We start from the raw sequence: 19,143 nt of genomic DNA, 5'->3' as shown, positions 1-19,143 counted from the left end.
ATGTCTGAAAGAGTCCAACAATGCCTGATACATGGGGGAAATTCATTAAATATTGATCCAGCACATGAAAAATAAAATAAAAACGATGTACTTCTGTTTAAAAGCCATTGGTCTGTTCCTTATTTTTGTGATGTTTTACAGGTTTGTAATTGTTATACTGACCTTTATAAAGAGAATTTGGAAGTTCCCCCTTTTTTCCCTCTGTGCTCAGAAAAAATTTAAACAGCTTTGGAAATCTTTGTACGTAGAAGTTTTTGAAGACTTTGCCTACAGCTGTTTGACCATATTTCCAATTTCTTGGTGTTTATAGGAACAGTTAGTGTTTTGGTCTTTTGGGGGATCAATTGTAGTAATTTAGCAAGTTATCTTTGTCATGCTGGGTTTTGAATTTATTTGCATAGAGCCCGTGCTTACTTTGTTTATTATACTTTTTGCCAGTTGACAGCGTCGCACCTCTTGATGATGTACATTCTCTACAGCCCTGTAAGTGAGGACCGCTGTTCTTTCTAACCACTGCTAGCTTGACAGGCAGCAAGGGACCTTTTATTCCACTTTGCATTTTATTGATTACTTGTAAGGTGTTTTCCTGAGTAAATTTTTTTTCTTTTTTTAAGACGGACTCTCACTCTGTCGCCCAGGCTGGAGTGCAGTGGTGCAATCTCGGCTCACTGCAACCTCTGCCTCCTGGGTTCAAGAGATTCTCCTACCTCAGCCTCCTGAGTAGCTGGGACTACAGGCACATACCACCATGTCTGGCTAATTTTTTGTATTTTTAGTGGAGACAGGTTTCACCATGTTGGCCAGGCCGTCCTTGAGCTCCTGACCTCAAGTGATCCGCCCACTTTGGCCTCCCAAAGTGTTGGGATTGCAGGCGTGAGCCACCCACCGTGCCTGGCCTCTCAGTAAATTTTTTTGAGGGGCAGTTGCCTTTTTGTGAGTTTTAGCCAGTAACCTGGGTGGTTAATTATTTACATTTAATATTTTAATCATCTTGTAATGTATTTTGGTTTGTGGGAGGGAACTAATTTTAATTTCTCTATCTGCTTATTTATTTGCATTTAACAATTATCTCAGAACCATTTATTGAATAGCCTTTTCCCCCATCAGTTACTATGTCATTCCTTGTATAACTAAATTATATAAATTAAATTGTAAAAACTAATTTAATGTGTTCACATGCAAAAAAAAATGAAGTTGGACCCTTAACTAGCATCCTATACAAAAATTAACTCAAAATGGATTAAAGACCTAAACATAAGAGCTAAAATTATAAAACTCTTACAAGGAAGCTTAGGGGAAAAGCTTTACAACCCTGGGTTTGGCAGTGATTTCTTGGATATGATGCCAAAGGCATAGGCAACAAAAGAAAAGTAGGCAAACTGGACTTCATCAAAATTAAAAACTTGTGCATCAAAGGACACTATTAAGAGAGTAAATAGGCAACCCACAGAATGGGAGAAAGTACTGGAAAATCACATATTTAATCAGAAATTATTATCCAGAACATACAGAAAACTTCTAAAACTCAACAACAAAAAAGTAAAGAACTCAGTTCAAAAATGGGCAAAGGATTTTTGGCAACATGGATGAACCCAGAGGACATTATGCTAAGTGAAATTAGCCAGACACAGAAAGATGAATACTGAATAATCTCACTTGTCCGTAGAATCTAAAAAAAGAAAAGTCAAACTCATGGTAACAGAGAGGAGAAGGGTAGTTGCCCAGGACTGGGGGAGAGAGGGGAAAGGGGAGATGTTTGTCAAAGGGTATAAACTTTCAGTTATAAAAGAAATACATTCTGGAGACGTAATGTACAGTATAGTGACTATACTTAATAATAATGTGCTGTATATTTGAAATTTTCTGAAAGAGATTTCATATGTTCTTATCAAACACTCAGAAGCAATGGTAACTAGTGAGGTGATGGATATGGTTAACTTGATTGTGGTAATCATTTCACAGTATATGTATACCAGAATCATGTTGTACATTTTATATACAAGTTTTATTAGTCAGTCATACCTCAATAAAGCTGAGAGGAAAGCTTCAAAGATAGGCAAAAGACTTGACTAGGCCTTTCTCCACAGAAGAGATACAGATGGCTAGTAAGCACATGAAAAGATGCTCAACATCACTAATCCTTAAGGAGATGCAAATCAAAATCACAACAACGGCTGGCGTGGTGGCTCACACCTGTAATCCCAGCACTTTGGGAGGCCCAGGCAGGAGGATCGCTGGAGCCCAAGAGTTCAAGACCAGCCTGGGCAACATGGCGAAACCCCCATCTCTTGAAAAAAAAAAAAGTCCCAACTACTTGGGAGGCTGAGTGGGGAGGATTGCTTGAGCCCAGGAGGTTGAAAGTGCAGTGAGCTGCGATCACGTCACTGCACTCCAGCCTAGGCGAGAGTGAGACCCTGTCTCAAAAAAAAAAAAAAAGAGAAAAAATCAAAATGACTACCACTTCCTACCCATTAGAATGGCTATTATAAAAAAATAATAGCTATATGGTAATTCTATTTGTAATTATTGAGGAGGTTTATACTGTTTTCCACTCTGTATTATGACCAATAGAATTACCATATTTCACTTCTGGGTACATACCCAAAAGAATTGAAAGAAGGGTCTCAAAGACATATTTGCACACCTATGTTCATAGAAGCATTATCCTCATAGCTAAAAGGTGGAAGCAACCCAAGCATCCATCTGTAGATGGGTGGCTCAACAGAATGAGGTCTATACGTACAGAATACTATTAGACTTAAAAAGTAAGGAGAGGCCGGGTGCGGTGGTCAGGCCTGTAATCCCAGCACTTTAGGAGGCCAAGGCAGATGGATCATGAGGTCAGGAGATCAAGACCATCCTGGCTAACATGGTGAAACCCCATCTCTACTAAAAATACAAAAAATTAGCTGGGCACGGTGGCGGGCATCTGTAGTCCCAGCTATTCGGGAGGCTGAGGCAGGAGAATGGCGTGAACCTTGGAGGCGGAGCTTGCAGTGAGCCGAGATCGCGCCACTGCACTCCAGCCTGGGCGACAGAGTGAGACTCTGTCTCAAAAAAAAAAAAAAAAAAAAAAGGGAAGGAGATTCTGACACATGCTACATATGGATGAACCTTGAAAACATTATCCTAAGTGATAGAAGCCTGTCACAAAAGGATAAAACTGTGATTCCACTCATATAGAGACAGGAAGCAGAATGGTGGTTGCCAGGGACTAGAGTGGGGGAGGGAATGGGGAATCAGTGTACATTAATGGATACGAAGTTTTAATTTGGCAAGATGAAAGGTTTTCTGGAGATGGATGAGGAGAATGTTTGCACAAGATGAATGGACTTAATGCTACTGAGTGTACACTTAAAAATGGTTAAATGGTAAATTTTATGTGTGTATATTTTACCACAACCTAAAAAATAAATAATTTTTAAAAATCCTAATATATGCCTAAGTCTCTTTCTGGGCATCATATTCTGTTCTTTACATGTCTGTTTGTTCTTGAGCCACTTTTAACTATTGCGACTTTCTAAACTGTTTTTGTTCCTGGGAATTTTTAACTTAAAATAATGAAGGGATGAAAATCGTGTCCAGTAATACATAAACCTCTTTCCCTCCACATAGTTCAATGACATTGTTTCTTCTCTACTATCTGAAGGAAAAATTTTTCCTTCAGATAAATTTTTGAATCATTTTGCCAACCTTCAAAGAAACCCATTGGGATTTTGATTGAGATTTCACTAAATTAATTTATGAATATAGAGAAATTAACATTTTTATTATCTTTAGGTTTCCTCATTTGGGAACATGTTATATACGTCCATTTACTAAAAATCTTCCTTCTTATGTCTCAGTAGAGTCTTGTAGTTGTCTTTTAAAAAAACCTTATATGTTTATCATGAAGTTAATTCTTGGATAGTTTTTAATTTTTTTGCTTTTGTGAATGGAATCCTTGTCTTAACAGTTTCTTACCAGCATATAGGAGAGCTACTGAATTAGACAGGCTTTGGATGGGAGTAATATTTTTTTCCAGGGGAAAATGGAGGGAAAGAATAATTTGGGATAACATTTTGTTTTTTTGAAAGTAAAGTGATTTAAGAAATATAGTTGCTGGGGCTAAAAGAGAAAATAAATAATAGGATATGTGGAATACTTTGGAATTTATAAAGAATTTTATTAGCTAAATAAAGTTTCATATTTTGATAGCTTATAACAGTTGTTAATTTAAAAAAAATAAAAGTAGCCTCTATTCATTGCTTTATTGGTGTACTTATGTGACCATTAAAAACAGCAGGAATGGGGGATTTCCTTCTGATTCTGGCATTTTGGCTGAGTAGGCACTTTGAAGGATGCTTCTGCTATAGAACGACTATACACCACAAAGGACATGCTCCTTGATGATGCATTGCAGATCTTCAAGGTCCACTGCCCTACTCCCAAACAAATAAATAATGAACTGAGGCCAGAGTGGCAGGTGGCTGGAGTCACAATGACAGGGAGCAGCGTCAGGTGGTATGTGGCTGGAGAAGGGACTTGCCCTGGGCATGAGTGCCCACCATAGCACTGCGGCTGAGCCTGGTGCCCACGGCAAGGTAGGGGCTTGACCTGGGATTTCTACTGTGCTGTGAGCTGAGGCCCTCGAGGATCACAGTGTTTCCAAATCCTGGGTGCATTCCTGTTACTGGCAGAACTGTACCTCTCTAGGGAAAAGTTTTCCAACTTGGCTCCACAGAAGCTCACTGATGAACACCAAGCAATGCCTGCACAGTCAAACACTTCCAAGCGCTCAAGCATCAAAGAAAGCAAGTCACAATTAGACAACAAAGGGCAAACTTTGGTACCCTCCTGGGACAACATGTCTTGGAATCTAGAACATTAGTGTATGAAACATTTAAAGAAATTATCAACACAGTCATATAGATGAGCACACAACAAGGAACTATTTGAAATAAATAGTTACATTTGGAAATAAAATAAAAGTAGAATTTCTAGATATTTGAGATATAATCACTGAAATTTTCTAAACAAGTGCAGTTATATAGTTCAACAGCTGATTAGACACAGTGCAGAGACAATTGATGATCTGGAAGATACAACTAAAGAAAGTAACCAGAATGAAGTCATGCATGACATGTGTAGGGAATATGTAGAAGAAAAATTAAGACATTTGGAGGATGGAATGTGAAGGACAAACATACAGCTATTGGAGTCCCTGGCAAAGAGAATGGCGAAGATACAATATTTGGAGAGATATTAGCTACAAAATTTCCAGAATGAATGAAAAATATAAATTCACAGATGCAGTAGGACAGTATCTCTCAAAGAAGATTAAAAAGAAATCCACACCTAACATACCATGCAGAAAGTTCAGAATACTAAAGGCACGGAGATGATCTCAAAAGTCTTTAGAGAATGAGGACAGCTGACTTTTGGCTGCAACAACGGAAGTCAGAAAACAGTGGAATAATAGTTTCAAACTGTTGAGAGATGCAACTGTCAACCTAGAGTGTTTCCAGCGTAACTATTTTTCAAGCATCAAGGAGAAGTAAGCTATTTACAGATAAACCAAAAATGGGAGTTTATCACCAAAAGATCTTCTCTAAAGGAACTTTAATCGGGCAGGGGGTGGGGAGGGGGTCATAACTTTTGGCATGACAATCTAGTGAAGCCTGTGGATCCCTTCTCAGAATAAGGTTTTAAAAAGTGTGAAATAAAACTATTACAGGCCAGGAACAGTGGCTCACGCCTGTAATCCCCGCACTTTGGGAGGCCAAGGCAGGTGGATCACAAGGTCAGGAGATTGAGACCATCCTGGCTACCACGGTGAAACCCCGTCTCCACTAAAAAATACAAAAAAAGGCCAGGTGTGGTGGCTCACACCTGTAATCCCAGCACTTTGGGAGGCCGAGGCGGGCAGATCACGAGGTCAGGAGATGAAGACCATCCTGGCTAACACAGTGAAACCCTGTCTCTACTAAAAAATAGAAAAAAAAAATTATCCGGGCATGGTGGCAGGAGCCTGTAGTCCCAGCTACTCTGGAGGCTGAGGCAGGAGAATGGCGTGAACCTGGGAGGCGGAGCTTTCAGTGAGCCAAGATCACGCCACTGCACTCCAGCCTGGGCGATAGAGCGAGACTCCGTCTCAAAACACCACCACCAACAACAACAACAAAAACAAAACCAAAAAAACTATTACAAAGGAAACAAATTATTTTGAAATTTTTAAACTAAAAATATTTTAAAATGTATTGTGATAATATATGTGCTACCTAATAACCCACTAAATAACAAAATCCAGCAGCTACCATAATGTCAGAGTAGATACCCATAAGAGGAGGCAGCATCTTACAGGGCAGGCCCTGGACAAATGAGTTTGTTACCAAGCACTTAAGAGAGAATGTGCATCAAGGAAGCATGCATTGCATCAGAACAGACCATGGTGTATTTCACCTTTCAGTTTCTTTTGACTCATGAGTTATTTAGAATATTTTAAAAACACTTTAACACAATGGAGTTTTTTTTCTTTCATGAGGTGATCTTTGTCATCAATTTATAGTTTTGCTTCTGCTTGAGAAGATAATGAAAGCTGCAGAGTTCTTTTTCTTTTTTTTTTTTTTTTTTTTTGAGACGGAGTCTCGCTCTGTCACCCAGGCTGGGGTGCAGTGGCGCAATCTCGGCTCACTGCAAGCTCCGCCTCCCAGGTTCACGCCATTCTCCTGCCTCAGCCTCTCCGAGTAGCTGGGACTACAGGCGCCCGCCACCACGCCCGGCTAATTTTTTTGTATTTTTAGTAGAGGCGGGGTTTCACCGTGGTCTCGATCTCCTGACCTCGTGATCCGCCCGCCTCTTTTTCTATCAGTAGGTTGAGAAGAAAGGTAACTTTTCTCAGGGACATTATGAGTGTGATGTGTTGGTGCAGCCCCTGAAGGGAAATGGTGTGGAGGATGTTTGGACCACAGCCTGGGATGAAAGGCTGGGAGAGGGAATGGTGAGTTGGAAGTTGCCCTAAAGAGAGGGGGCAGAAAGCATGGACAGGGTGGGGGTAGCAATGAGTGTGTCCTCAAAGGTAGAGACAGATGGCAGAGGCCTGCATGCCTCAGCGAGCCTTCTGTGGCCCCAGCAAGACCCAGAGAAAGAAAGCCACACCCAAAGCAAGGAGAATTGACAGAGGGTGAAGTAGGAAGATCAGCTGCTCCAGGAGGCTGTAGGAGGAATATTGCACAGAGCTGCAGTCCAGGAGGTTTGGAAGATGGAGGGTTTGTGGACTCAGAATACTATTTGCTCTGTTTTTGCAACAATTCTTTCTATAGACACAGTGAATGCTGGCTTCTTAGTGGTAAATTGATATCACTGTAGCTATTGGGCACCCATCTGCCATATGTTTCATGAAAGTAATTTACTTGGCTTTCAAGACTATGTTCTAGAAGGACTTGCTTCACTGTCATTTGCCTTTGGACCAGACTTTATGATCTGAAGAACATTCTTGATTTTAGGGAGTGAAAGAACTTTTCAGTGTTAGAGGATAAGATTTAAAGAGCTAATTTATTCCAGGCCTCTGTGTCCAGGCAGGGTACCAATCAAATGGGCAGGTCTTTGACTCTAAGGATGCCATTATTTCCTGGCAGCCTGTTATCCCCAGTCATCAGCCTGAACAGCAGGAAATTCTGTCTCTGTTCTGATTTTATCTCTTGCCTCTATTAGGCTGGGTGGGGAAGTGGAGAAAAGAGTGAGTTGGCGTCCTTGTGACAACTCATGGTGCTCACAAGGTTCGACCTCCTCTCCTTCAGCAATATCATGCCTTTTCCAATCTATTTGGCTTTTATTCCACAGCTATTTAATTCTATGTTACTCTTCCTCAACCCTCTTCGGTTTCTCTGTATTCTTTGTGAACTGTGGACTCTGAATAATGATACCTGTAAATTGAACGGGATGAAGGTTTCGTGATGCAGTAATTTCATGGCTAACTAGATTCATGACCCTTTTTCTCATGAGAGTGGTGCAAAATCAACCTACAGGATTACTGAGATGTCAGAATGTGCAACATAATCCTTGCTGGTAGCTGGAATTGAGCAGAAACAGTTCAAGATCGGATGGTTTCAGAGCAGGGCCTCTGAGCTTCTTTTACACCAACTGCCCTTGGTCTCCAGTGGGCCAGAGCAGGCCTCTCCAGAAAGGAGGCACCCCAGCATCTGGGCAGTGAAAAGCCTCCCTCAAGCCATTCTGCAGGCCCTCTGTCATTAGGGTTAAGCCTCCTCTCCCCGAGCAATATCATGCCTTTCCCAATCTATTTGGCCTTGGTATTTGGACCTGTGTCAGTGTTTCCGGTATCAGGGAGGGGTGGGGCGAGTGAAGTCTGTGCTGCCCCTCCTGGAGAAGTCTGGGGAGAAAGCAGATGTTTTGAAAAAATAATCCAGTGTCCCACTCCCAAACAAACAAGTAAACAAATAATGAACTGAGGCCAGAGTGGCAGGTGGCTGGAGTCATAATGACAGGGAGCAGCGTCAGGCGGTATGTGGCTGGAGAAGGGACTTGCCCTGAGCATGAGTGCCCACCATAGCACTGTGGCTGAGCCTGATGCCCACGGCAAGGTAGGGGCTTGGCCTGGGATTTCTACTGTGCTGTGAGCTGAGGCCCTCAAGGATCACAGTGTTTCCAAATCCTGGGTGCATTCCTGTTACTGGCAGAACTATACCTCTCTAGGGAAAAGTTTTCCAACTTGGCTCCACAGAAGCTCACTGATGAACAGCAAGCAATGCCTGCACAGTCAAACACTTCCAAGCGCTCAAGCATTGGTGTTGGGAGCTGTGTCAGTGTTTCCGGGATTGGGGAGGGGTGTGGGGAGGGAAGCCTGCGCTGCCCCTCCCGGAGAAGTATGGGGAGAAAGCAGATGTTTTGGAACAAAAATCCAGTGTCCCACTCGGGATGTCGTGGTGTCTTAGTCTACTTAGGCTGCCATAACAAAATAGCATAGACTGGGTGACCTAACAAATTTATTTTCTCGCAGTTGGTGAAGCTGGAAAGTCTGAAATCAGGGTGTCAGCAAGCTTGGTTTCTGTTGAGGGCTCCTTCCTGACTTGCACTCTTTTTTTTTTTTCATAGTTCCTGGATATTTTAATTATTATTATTGTTTTTTTAAATTATACTTTAAGTTCTAGGGTACATGTGCACAACGTGCAGGTTTGTTACATATGTATACATGTGCCATGTTGGTGTGCTGCACCTATTAACTCGTCATTTACATTAGGTATATCTCCTAATGTTTTCCCTCCCCCCTCACCCCATCCCACAACAGGCCCCGGTGTGTGATGTTCCCCTTCCTATGTCCAAGTGTTCTCATTGTTCAATTCCCACCTATGAGTGAGAACATGCGGTGTTTGGTTTTTTGTTCTTGCGATAGTTTGCTGAGAATAATGCTTTCCAGTTTTATCCATGTCTCTACAAAGGACATGAACTCATCCTTTTTTATGGCTACATAGTATTCCATGGTGTATATGTGCCACATTTTCTTAATCCAGTCTATCATTGATGAACATTTGGGTTGGTTCCAAGTCTTTGCTATTGTGAATAGTGCCGCAATAAACATACGTGTGCATGTGCCTTTATAGCAGCATGATTTATAATCCTTTCGGTATATACCCAGTAATGGGATGGCTGGGTCAAATGGTATTTCTCATTCTAGATCCCTGAGGAATCGCCACCTTGTCTTCCACAATGGTTGAACTAGTTTACAGTCCCACTAACAGTGTAAAAGTGTTCCTATTTCTCCACATCCTCTCCAGCACCTGTTGTTTCCTGATTTTTTAATGATGGCCATTCTAACTGGTGTGAGATGGTATCTCATTGTGGTTTTGATTTGCATTTCTCTGATGGCCAGTGATGATGAGCATTTTTTCATGTGTCTGTTGGCTGCATAAATGTCTTCTTTTGAGAAGTGTCTGTTCATATCCTTCGCCCACTTGTTGATGGGGTTGTTTGTTTTTTTCTTGTAAATTTGTTTGAGTTCATTGTAGATTCTGGATATTAGCCCTTTGTCAGATGAGTAGGTTGCAAAAATTTCCTCCCATTCTGTAGGTTGCCTGTTCACTCTGATGGTAGTTTCTTTTGCTGTGCAGAAGCTCTATAGTTTAATTAGATCCCATTTGTCTATTTTGGCTTTTGTTGCCATTGCTTTTGGTGTTTTAGACATGAAGTGCTTGCCCATGCCTATGTCCTGAATGGTATTGCCTAGGTTTTCTTCTAGGGTTTTTATGGTTTTAGGTCTAACAGGTAAGTCTTTAATCCATCTTGAATTAATTTTTGTATAAGGTGTAAGGAAGGGATCCAGTTGCAGCTTTCTACATATGGCTAGCCAGTTTTCCCAGCACCATTTATTAAATAGGGAATCCTTTCCCCATTTCTTGTTTTTGTCAGGTTTGTCAAAGATCAGATGGTTGTAGATATGTGGTATTATTTCTGAGGGCTCTGTTCTGTTCCATTGGTCTGTATCTCTGTTTTGGTCCCAGTATCTGCTGTTTTGGTTACTGTAGCCTTGTAGTATAGTTTGAAGTCAGGTAGTGTGATGCCTCCAGCTTTGTTCTTCTGGCTTAGGATTGACTTGGCAATGCGGGCTCTTTTTTGGTTCCATATGAACTTTAAAGTAGTTTTTTCCAATTCTGTGAAGAAAGTCATTGGTAGCTTGATGGGGATGGCATTGAATCTATAAATTACCTTGGGCAGTATGGCCATTTTCATGATATTGATTCTTGCTGTTCATGAGCATGGAATATTCTTCCATTTGTTTGTATCCTCTTTTATTTCATTGAGCAGTGGTTTGTAGTTCTCCTTGAAGAGGTCCTTCACATCCCTTGTAAGTTGGATTCCTAGGTATTTTATTCTCTTTGAAGCAATTGTGAATGGGAGTTCACTCATGATTTGGCTCTCTTTTTGTCTGTTATTCAACATATACAAATCAATACACGTAATCCAGCATGTAAACAGAACCAAAGACAAAAACCACATGATTATCTCAATAGATGCAGAAAAGGCCTTTGACAAAATTCGGCAGCCCTTCATGCTAAAAACTCTCAATAAATTAGGTATTGATGGGATGTATCTCAAAATAATAAGAGCTATCTATGACAAACCCACAGCCAATATCATACTGAATGGGCAAAAACTGGAAGCATTCCCTTTGAAAACTGGCACAAAACAGGGATGCCCTCTCTCACCGCTCCTATTCAACATAGTGCTGGAAGTTCTGGCCAGGGCAATCAGGCAGGAGAAACAAATAAAGGGTATTGAATTAGGAAAAGAGGAAGTCAAATTGTCCCTGTTTGCAAATGACATGATTATATATTTAGAAAACCCCATCGTCTCAGCCCAAAATCTCCTTAAGCTGATAGGCAACTTCAGCAAAGTCTCAGGATACAAAATCAATGTGCAAAAATCACAAGCATTCTTATACACCAATAACTGACTTGCACTCTTAATGGTCTTCCTCATTGTGTGTGTGTAGAGAGCGTGAGAGCTCACTTTCTTCCTCGTATAGAGCTACCAGTCCCATCGCGAAGGTGTCATCCTCATGACCCAGTCTAATCCTAATCACCTCCCAGAGGACCCATCTCCAAATACCATTACATTGGGGGTTAGGGATTCAACATCTGCATTTTGGGGGGTCACATACATTTAGTCCGTAACAATTGTTTTCTGTTGCTGTATAGCAAATGACCATAAATTTTGCAGCTTGACACAACACTCACTTAATACCTCATAGTTTTCTTGGGTTAGGAGTCTGGACCTTGCTTAGTAGAGTTGAAACCAGAGGAGTTCCCTTATCCCCCTCACAGGGCATGTGACACGGGTGTGGTTCACTTCTTCGGTGCCCCGCTGTTCAAACTCCGAGGGGGAACATGAAGATGGGTAGGTTTTGGGGAGCGTTTTGGGGCTCCAACTCCACGGCAGTGTCTAGGGTTGAGTGTTTGCAGGTCCCAAAGCCCCAGTGGGTGTGTGTTACAGTGTGCTCTTTCAGTTTTGCCGTCTGCAGGTAGCTTGTGTTAATCAGCTCAATTAGACCCTCTGCCTTATCATAAGGACAGAGGGCTTTCTGTATCCTGGTTCTTGCCCTAGTGTACAGGAAAAATCATATCACACGTGGGCTTGGAGGATGGGTGCAAGGTTTAATTGAGTGGTGGAGGTAGCTCTCGGTGAAGTGGATGAGGAGCAAAAGAGGGATGGAGTGAGAAGGTGTCTTCCCCTGGAGTCAGGCCGGCCAGTGGCTGGACTCTCCTCTGACTGCCCTTGACCAAATTCTGTGTCATCCCGCCGCCGTCAGTGGCCTGCCAGTGTCTGCTGGTATCTGTTGGTGTGCTCTTCTCCTCCTTTCAACATGCAGCTGCTTGTGTCCGTGCCCACTATGGTCTCAGATTTTTATGGGCACAGGATGGGGAGCATGGGAGGCCAAAGTGGTCTTGGAAAATGCAACATTTGGGCATGAAAACAGGAGTGCCCATTCTCACTTAGGTCCATGGGCACAGGCCTGAGGGTGGAGCCCTCGCCAGGCACCCCACCCTTCTCTACCCAGCATTTCCTCCCCCCCTCCCATATAAGAGTCACCTGGCCAGGTTTCACAAGGCTGCAACCAGAGTGTTGCTGGGGCCACATTATTTGAACACGTCCCTGGGGGAAGACCACAAGAGTGACAGCCCATCATATTCTTACTCAGGGAGAGCATTCTGTAAGGCCAGGGGTCACCAGGGGTCATTTTAGAATTCTGCCTGCCACACCAAGTTTAATGGCTTTATTCTTTTGCCTTGTGTAGGAGAATTTGATCCATTCCTAGTTGTAGTTATTAATGATACTTGGAAATGCACATTGTCTTCAGTGAGCAAGTCACCCATGTTTGTTGAAAGTCACATTCTGTGAGGGGATTTGTGGAATGATAGCTTTGCTTACGGGAATGGGGAAGGTCAAGAACTCTCCCTGTAGCTTAATAAGATAAAAGCAATATTAACTTCCTTCAGGCTTAGAAGTAGGTGGAGCAGTGGCTACGATTTGGAGGTTTATGTACTTCCAGTGAAATTCCTGCTACAAGCGACTTAGTCACTGTAGAATTTTGATAGTTTAATACACTTCAGCTGAGAAGAGGTCAAGGCGTTCTATCTGAGTTTATTAAAGATGCCTGCAGGACTCTGGTGGTAGTTTGGGGATCTGATGGGCCCCCTGTTCTCTTGAATTCCTAGGCTCTTCGTGAGTGAGGAGGGCGGGGCCATGGTTGAAGAACGGGTAAGATTTCATCTGGTAGACATGGGAAGTAGAAGGCGCCATTTTCTAGGGGATGTTTCTTCTCACTGTCTGTCCAGGCTTAGTCTGGGTGAGGCCAGTGTTGGGGCGTGTGGAAAAACAGAAGACACTTTTTGGAAGTTTCATCCTAGGCAGATGGCAGGGTCAGAGCCAGAGCCCCGGAACGTGGCCCTCAACTTGAGGGATAAGAAGAGTCGGGGGCTGAGGCTGGGGCCAGGAGGCCTGGGGACAGGAAGGGAGTGCTGGGAGATGGGGGCTGTCTTGGAGGTTGGGTGTGGAGGGAAGACAGCCCACAGAGCTCTGTGGCTTGTATGTGAGTCACACAGTGGCTGCTGTGCAGTTTCCTCCCTTGCCAGCCTCCCTGGAGGTGCCCAGAGCGGCCTGGACAGGAGTGGGGCCACCAAGGGAGGTGCCTCCAGTGCTGGAAAATCAGGGACCTAGCTTTGTGGTCTAAATTGTCAGGCCAGGGAGATGCGGTTTGTTTGGTGGGGGCATCCAGGATGGCTTCAGTGGGGAGGGAGGAGGTGGAGACAAGAGCGAGTGGACAAGGCTGTCATTGGGCAGGTGAAACAGGAGAGTGCCGGCAGAGGGGAGAGAGATGAACCGGGAAATGGAGGGTGCTGAGCAGAAGAATGGATCCTGCTTTGTGACGTAGTGGCCCCTGAACTATACCATAAGCTCAAAACATGATGGCATTATGGTCAGAAATTTTGAATTCACAAAAAGAAGAAGGTGGGGGTGGAGGAGTGAAGTCAGGGTCTGAAATGTCAAACATGAAATGATGGTGAGAGCTCCAGCAGGAACGGTCAGCTCCTTCTAAGAAAGGCTGGTGTCCTCTGATTGTGAAATGACATGGGAACATGGTGTGCCCACTGGGTTCAAATGTTGGGTACAGAAGGCAAGAGAGAGGTTTCAGGGGCATTTGGAAGGAGAGTTAGTGAGATGCAGCCCCAGAGAGACACGAGAGACATTGGTCAAGGACTTTCCTAGGGCTGGAACTGGACTGCGAGGCAAGGAGCCTGGGTGGCATGGCCATGAGAGGGGACCTGGGAGGTGGGAAATGGCTGTAAATAATGTCTGTCGCCGGTAACTGTGTTTGGAGGACTTGTGTGCATTGCAGAAAAAATACACGTGAGAGGCTTGGGAGCAGAGCCCTGGTGCGCTCACTTTGGTTCATGTTTTTATTGTTGTTTTATTGTTTTGTGGCCAGATGTTTTTGAGACTAGACTAGCGTGGTGCCGGGTGTGATAGAGGCTGCTGTGTCTGAGACCTGGTTCTGCCCCCTGCGGAGGTGATTGAGGGTGAACTGCAGTCTGTGACCAAGGGGACCTTGTGAGTTTGTCAGCATCATGCCCTCCTCCCGGGTCTGGCCAGTGCTTTTGGAGTCCCACGGGACATGCAGCCAAGCCGTTCCAGCCAGTGCCCGGATGCCTGGCTTGTGCCCACAGTGGCAAGCTTGAGCAATTTGTCTTCACAGGAGACCTGGTCTGCAAACACCTTCCCTTTAATTCGGTCTTCTCACATGCTGCCCTGTTGAGTGAGCCTTAGCCTCCTGTTCCTCCCTGGTTGGACATGGGGGTGAGGGAGAGGGAAGGATCTCCAGGATTTGGGCTTGAGTGATGGGGAAGAAGGGGTACTCTTGTGGAGAGCAGAGGTTGCAAGAGGAAGTGTGGGCTTCCGAGGTGGAGGCTGCAGCTGCATTTTTGGACATGTTGGGTTGGACAGATGCCAGGAGCAGAGCCTGTGGACGCTGTGATGCCGTGGCCATGGCAAAGCCCTGGGCTGAGAATCAGCTGTGCAGACACCGGTGGATGGTACTCGAGGAGCCTCAGGACAGCCACCACAGAGCCCTGGGGAGAAGAGACAAAGGGCTCAGGAGACAGGTCTTGGGAAACCAGGAAGAGGTTGGGGAGAGGGAGGAGGCCAGGAGGGAGGCTGCGGAGGAGAGCGGCCCCCGGGAAGTGGGAAGAACCGCAGGGGAGCGAGAAGCCACAGGAGCCCAGACAGGAGGGAGCCTCAGCCCTCAGCCAGGTGATGGGGACCGAGCTTTGTCTGTCGCACTTGGTGACTGCTGGGGAACCTTGGGAGAAGTTTCCTTGGAGTTGTGGGGCTGAAGCCAGTTAGAATGGTAGTGGGTGGGAAGTGACTGTGTCTTCATGATCCATTGGCCCTTCCTGGACACCAGGAAATCAGGAATGTGGGGATCAGAGCCAGCGTCATCCTCAGGGTGCCTGGCCTCAGGAGGCCGCCCAGGAGACAGGCAAGCCAGGAGCTGGACACAGGGCTAAGCAGTGGTTCTTCTAAGGGACAGAAGTCATAGTGTATTCATGTGATAAGGACAGCAGGGAGGAGGCAGGAGAGGGGATGACTTCTGGTGGGACCTCAGGCAAGGTCAAGGGCAGGACTTGGCCTGGGAAAGGAGCGGGCTGCTTGGAGTCAGGGCCTAGAAAGTTCTGGAGCCTCATCAGAAGACACTGCCTATGTACGGGTGAGGTGGGAAGCTGTGATGAGTGAAGGAGAGGGGCTCGCAGGGGCTGGAGGGGAGAGAAGGGTGTGCATCAGGGGAGCCAAGTCTGTATAGGGGAGAAGGAGCCTGCAGGGTCTGCCGTGCCCAGGGTCCATGCAGCCATGGCAGGTGGCCAGGTGGCCCGTGGGTGGGGTTGCATTTGCCTTTTCCCCAAACGGTGTTCTCTGTGATTTTTTTTTTTTTTTTTTTTTTTGAGATGGAGTCTCGCTCTGTCTCCCAGGCTGGAGTGCAGTGGTGTGATCTTGGCTCACTGCAACCTCTGCCTCCCAGGTTCAAGTGATTCTCGTGCCTCAGCCTCCCGAGTAGCTAGGAATACAGGCGTGTGCCTAGCACAGCCAAATCACGTCGAGGACCAGGGTGGGGTGTTTCAGAAAGCCTGTCACTCTCGGGCCACCTAGCGCAGTGCACAAAGTGACCCCTCTATAGCACCCTGGTGCCCTGAGAGACCAATGTGCCTCTCAGAGTGGGTGCAAGCTGTGAAAATGCAGTTCATGGTAGCCCCGCCACTGTGTGTGTGCCCGTGTTCCACACATCCTTCTCCAGGTTGAAACGGTTCACAGTGTTTTGATTGCCCATGAAAGGTTTCGGAAGCATCTCACCTTCCTGTATCTTTTGTCCTTCCAGGTGCTGCTGTCGGGACTCATAGGTGTCGTCTCCTGGAAGAGGCCTCTCTCCCTTGTGGTAAGTGGCACCTGTGTCTCCAGGTGGCCTTGGAGCAGGGTTCCACCTTCAGATGCGTGAGCAGGTTAGAAGCAATGGCGAAGAGAATTCCAGCTTCTCTTCAGGCAGCGGGAAGCACAGCTTGATAAAATCTCACTGCTGAATGCTGATGGGCTTGTGAGAAGCGCTGTGTTTCTCGTGGGAGGTGCTTCTGAGAGTGCCTTCAGTGTCTTGCTGAGATGCTCCGAGGGCATCCTCTTTGTGTTTGTTTTGTTTTGGTGTCCTCCTGTAAGGACCGAGTGTGAACCAAGGGCATTTTTTTTTTTTTTTTTTTTGAGACGCAGTCTCGCTCTGTCACCTAGGCTGGAGTGCAATGGCATGATCTCGGCTCACTGCAACCTCTGCCTCCCGGGTTCAAATGATTCTCTGCCTCAGCCTCCTGAATAGCTGGAATTACAGGCACCTGCCACCACGCCTGGCTAATTTTTTTGTGTTTTTAGTAGAGATGGGGTTTCACCATCCTGGCCAGGCTGATCTGGAACTCCTGACCTCGTGATCCACCCACCTTGGCCTCCCAAAGTGCTGGGATTACAGGCGTGAGCCACTGCGCCCGGCCAACAAGGGCATTTTAAAAGTGTGGATGCAGCTTGGCGCAGTGGCTCACACCTGTAATCCCAGCACTTTGGGATGCCGAGGCAGGCAGATAATGAGGTCAGGAGCTCGAGACCAGCCTGGCCAACATGGTGAAACCCCATCTCTACTAAAATTACAAAAATTAGCCGGGGAATGTTGGCGGGCATCTGTAATCCCAGCTACTGGGGAGACTGAGGCAGGAGAATCGCTTGAACCCGGGAGGTGGAGGTTGCAGTGAGCCGAGATCGCACCACGCCACTGCACTCCAGCCTGGTGCAGAGAGAGTCCATCTCAAAAAAAAAAAAGAAAAAAAAAGTGTGGATGCATGTGTTTCCTCTAGACATTAAAGCCTGTTTATGCACTATGCATGCATACGTATGATCGCACAAACAGAACATATTTTATCTGAGGTCAAGAAATGTTAGATTTTTGTGTTTTTGGGGGAACCCTAAAATTCTGTGAGTAAAATAAAGAGAGTTATTTGAATTGCTGTGGCATTGTGCTGAGGAGCAGACCACGTGGGAGATGGAGAGAGGATAATGGTTTTTCCCTCGGAAAAACACCCTGAGCAGATTTGTGTCTATTGATTTGTATGCCTGTTCTTCTCAGTGTATGCATTAATATATGTATGTGTCTGTGTCAGGACTAGAGGAAGAGGTTTTCCAGGTTTTGATAGATGATGAAAAAGACAGCGTGGCATTTTTCTTCTTTTATATTAATAAATTATTTAAAATCTCCTCTTTAAGTGATTAGACTTGGAGATAATGGCATGTAGTAAATATTAATGGGAATAGAAAAATAACCCACATTTGTCTGTTGAAAACACCTCTTCCTTCATGAGAGTAACCATGACACCCTGAAATGGTATCAGGAAAGACAGGAGTGGCCTTAGAGTCAGGTGAGGCTCCTCTTCTGCTGTATCTTGGCTCATATAAGGAATTTGCTTTTAGAAAAATATTTTTATTTAGAACTTTTCAAACATACGTAAAAGTAAAGAGACTGCTGTCATGAACCCCTGTGTACTCCTCATCTGGCTTCAACAGATGTCAACATCTGGCCCATCTTGTTTTGTCACTATCTCCCCACCCCCCACACCCCCCCAGCCCCTTGCTGGATTATTTTGAAGCTGGCTCTTGGTGCCAAGGGAAATGCAGTGAATAGGCTGACTGCGGGGTTGACATCCTTGGGGTATGCAATGTGGTGACTGCGCTGCCTTCAGTGACACGGGGACAGCTGCCTCCTCCCTCCACACCCACCTTCATGGTGCAGACAGATTAAGCTTTCTAAACAAAGGAAAAGCCACCTTCCGCAGAGTGGGTGTGTGGATGAAAAGACAAGAGAGAAATGACGTCCATCACCCAATCACCCCCGCACGCCACCCCCAGCCCTGGCCTCAGCATCAGGAATCTCACGGGGCTGGGCATTTTACCACACAGGATGCATAAGCTTATAGCTGACGAGGAGTTAGGACCCCTTATGGTGGTGGCTGAGGAGTGTCCCAGGGAAGCCAGGGGAGCAGGCTGGGGTCTCAGGACTCATCCCAGTGGGGGGATGTGGCAGAAGCTGGGCCTACAGGAGCAGAGTGTTCAGAGCGCTCGCTCCCCAGCCCTGCCGCATAGTTGGAGCAGGGCCAGTCTGCTCTCTGGGAGTCGGTCAGCACTGACCTCCCATGGACTAATTTCCTCCCAAGCCCCAGGCAGAGGAGAAGGGGTTCATGTGGCTTGACTGACTTCCTTGCCTTATGTAGGGAGGTTAGGGTATCATTAGGGTGACACTAACTGCTGGAGCAACCTCCTGACTTTCAGTGGCTCAGTTCGGGGCAAGGCTACTCTGGCCTCTGTCCAGGTCAGGCGTAGCCCGTGATTGCATCCTTCACAGAGGGGCTCAGGGACCTGGCTCCTTCCACCCAAGGCCCCAGTGTTTCCTAGGGCTGTGGGATCCACTGCAAGTCAGTGAAAGGGAATAGAGAACAGAAAAGGAACCCTAGCAGTTTAATTTTCTTGGCCTGAAACTGACATTCATTGCTTGCCTTTCAAGCCATTCAGGAGAGCCTG

General features: G+C 45.5%; 1 protein-coding gene across 2 annotated transcripts in view; it reads left to right on the top strand.

Moving 5' to 3' along the window:
* The first annotated feature begins 16,419 nt into the window (after positions 1-16,419).
* Positions 16,420-19,143, top strand: part of ENTREP2 (endosomal transmembrane epsin interactor 2) — a 268,948-nt gene continuing 266,224 nt past the window's right edge. For both annotated transcript variants that reach the window (XM_058428021.1, XM_032175903.2), the window contains exon 1: positions 16,420-16,477. The gene's annotated coding sequence lies outside the window, so the exon portion shown is untranslated. The remainder of the gene's footprint in view (positions 16,478-19,143) is intronic.

This window comes from Hylobates moloch, unplaced genomic scaffold (genome assembly GCF_009828535.3).
Source record: "Hylobates moloch isolate HMO894 unplaced genomic scaffold, HMol_V3 SCAFFOLD_14, whole genome shotgun sequence".
In the NCBI taxonomy this organism is placed as follows: domain Eukaryota; kingdom Metazoa; phylum Chordata; class Mammalia; order Primates; family Hylobatidae; genus Hylobates; species Hylobates moloch.
This window is presented reverse-complemented; position numbering and strand designations above follow the sequence as displayed.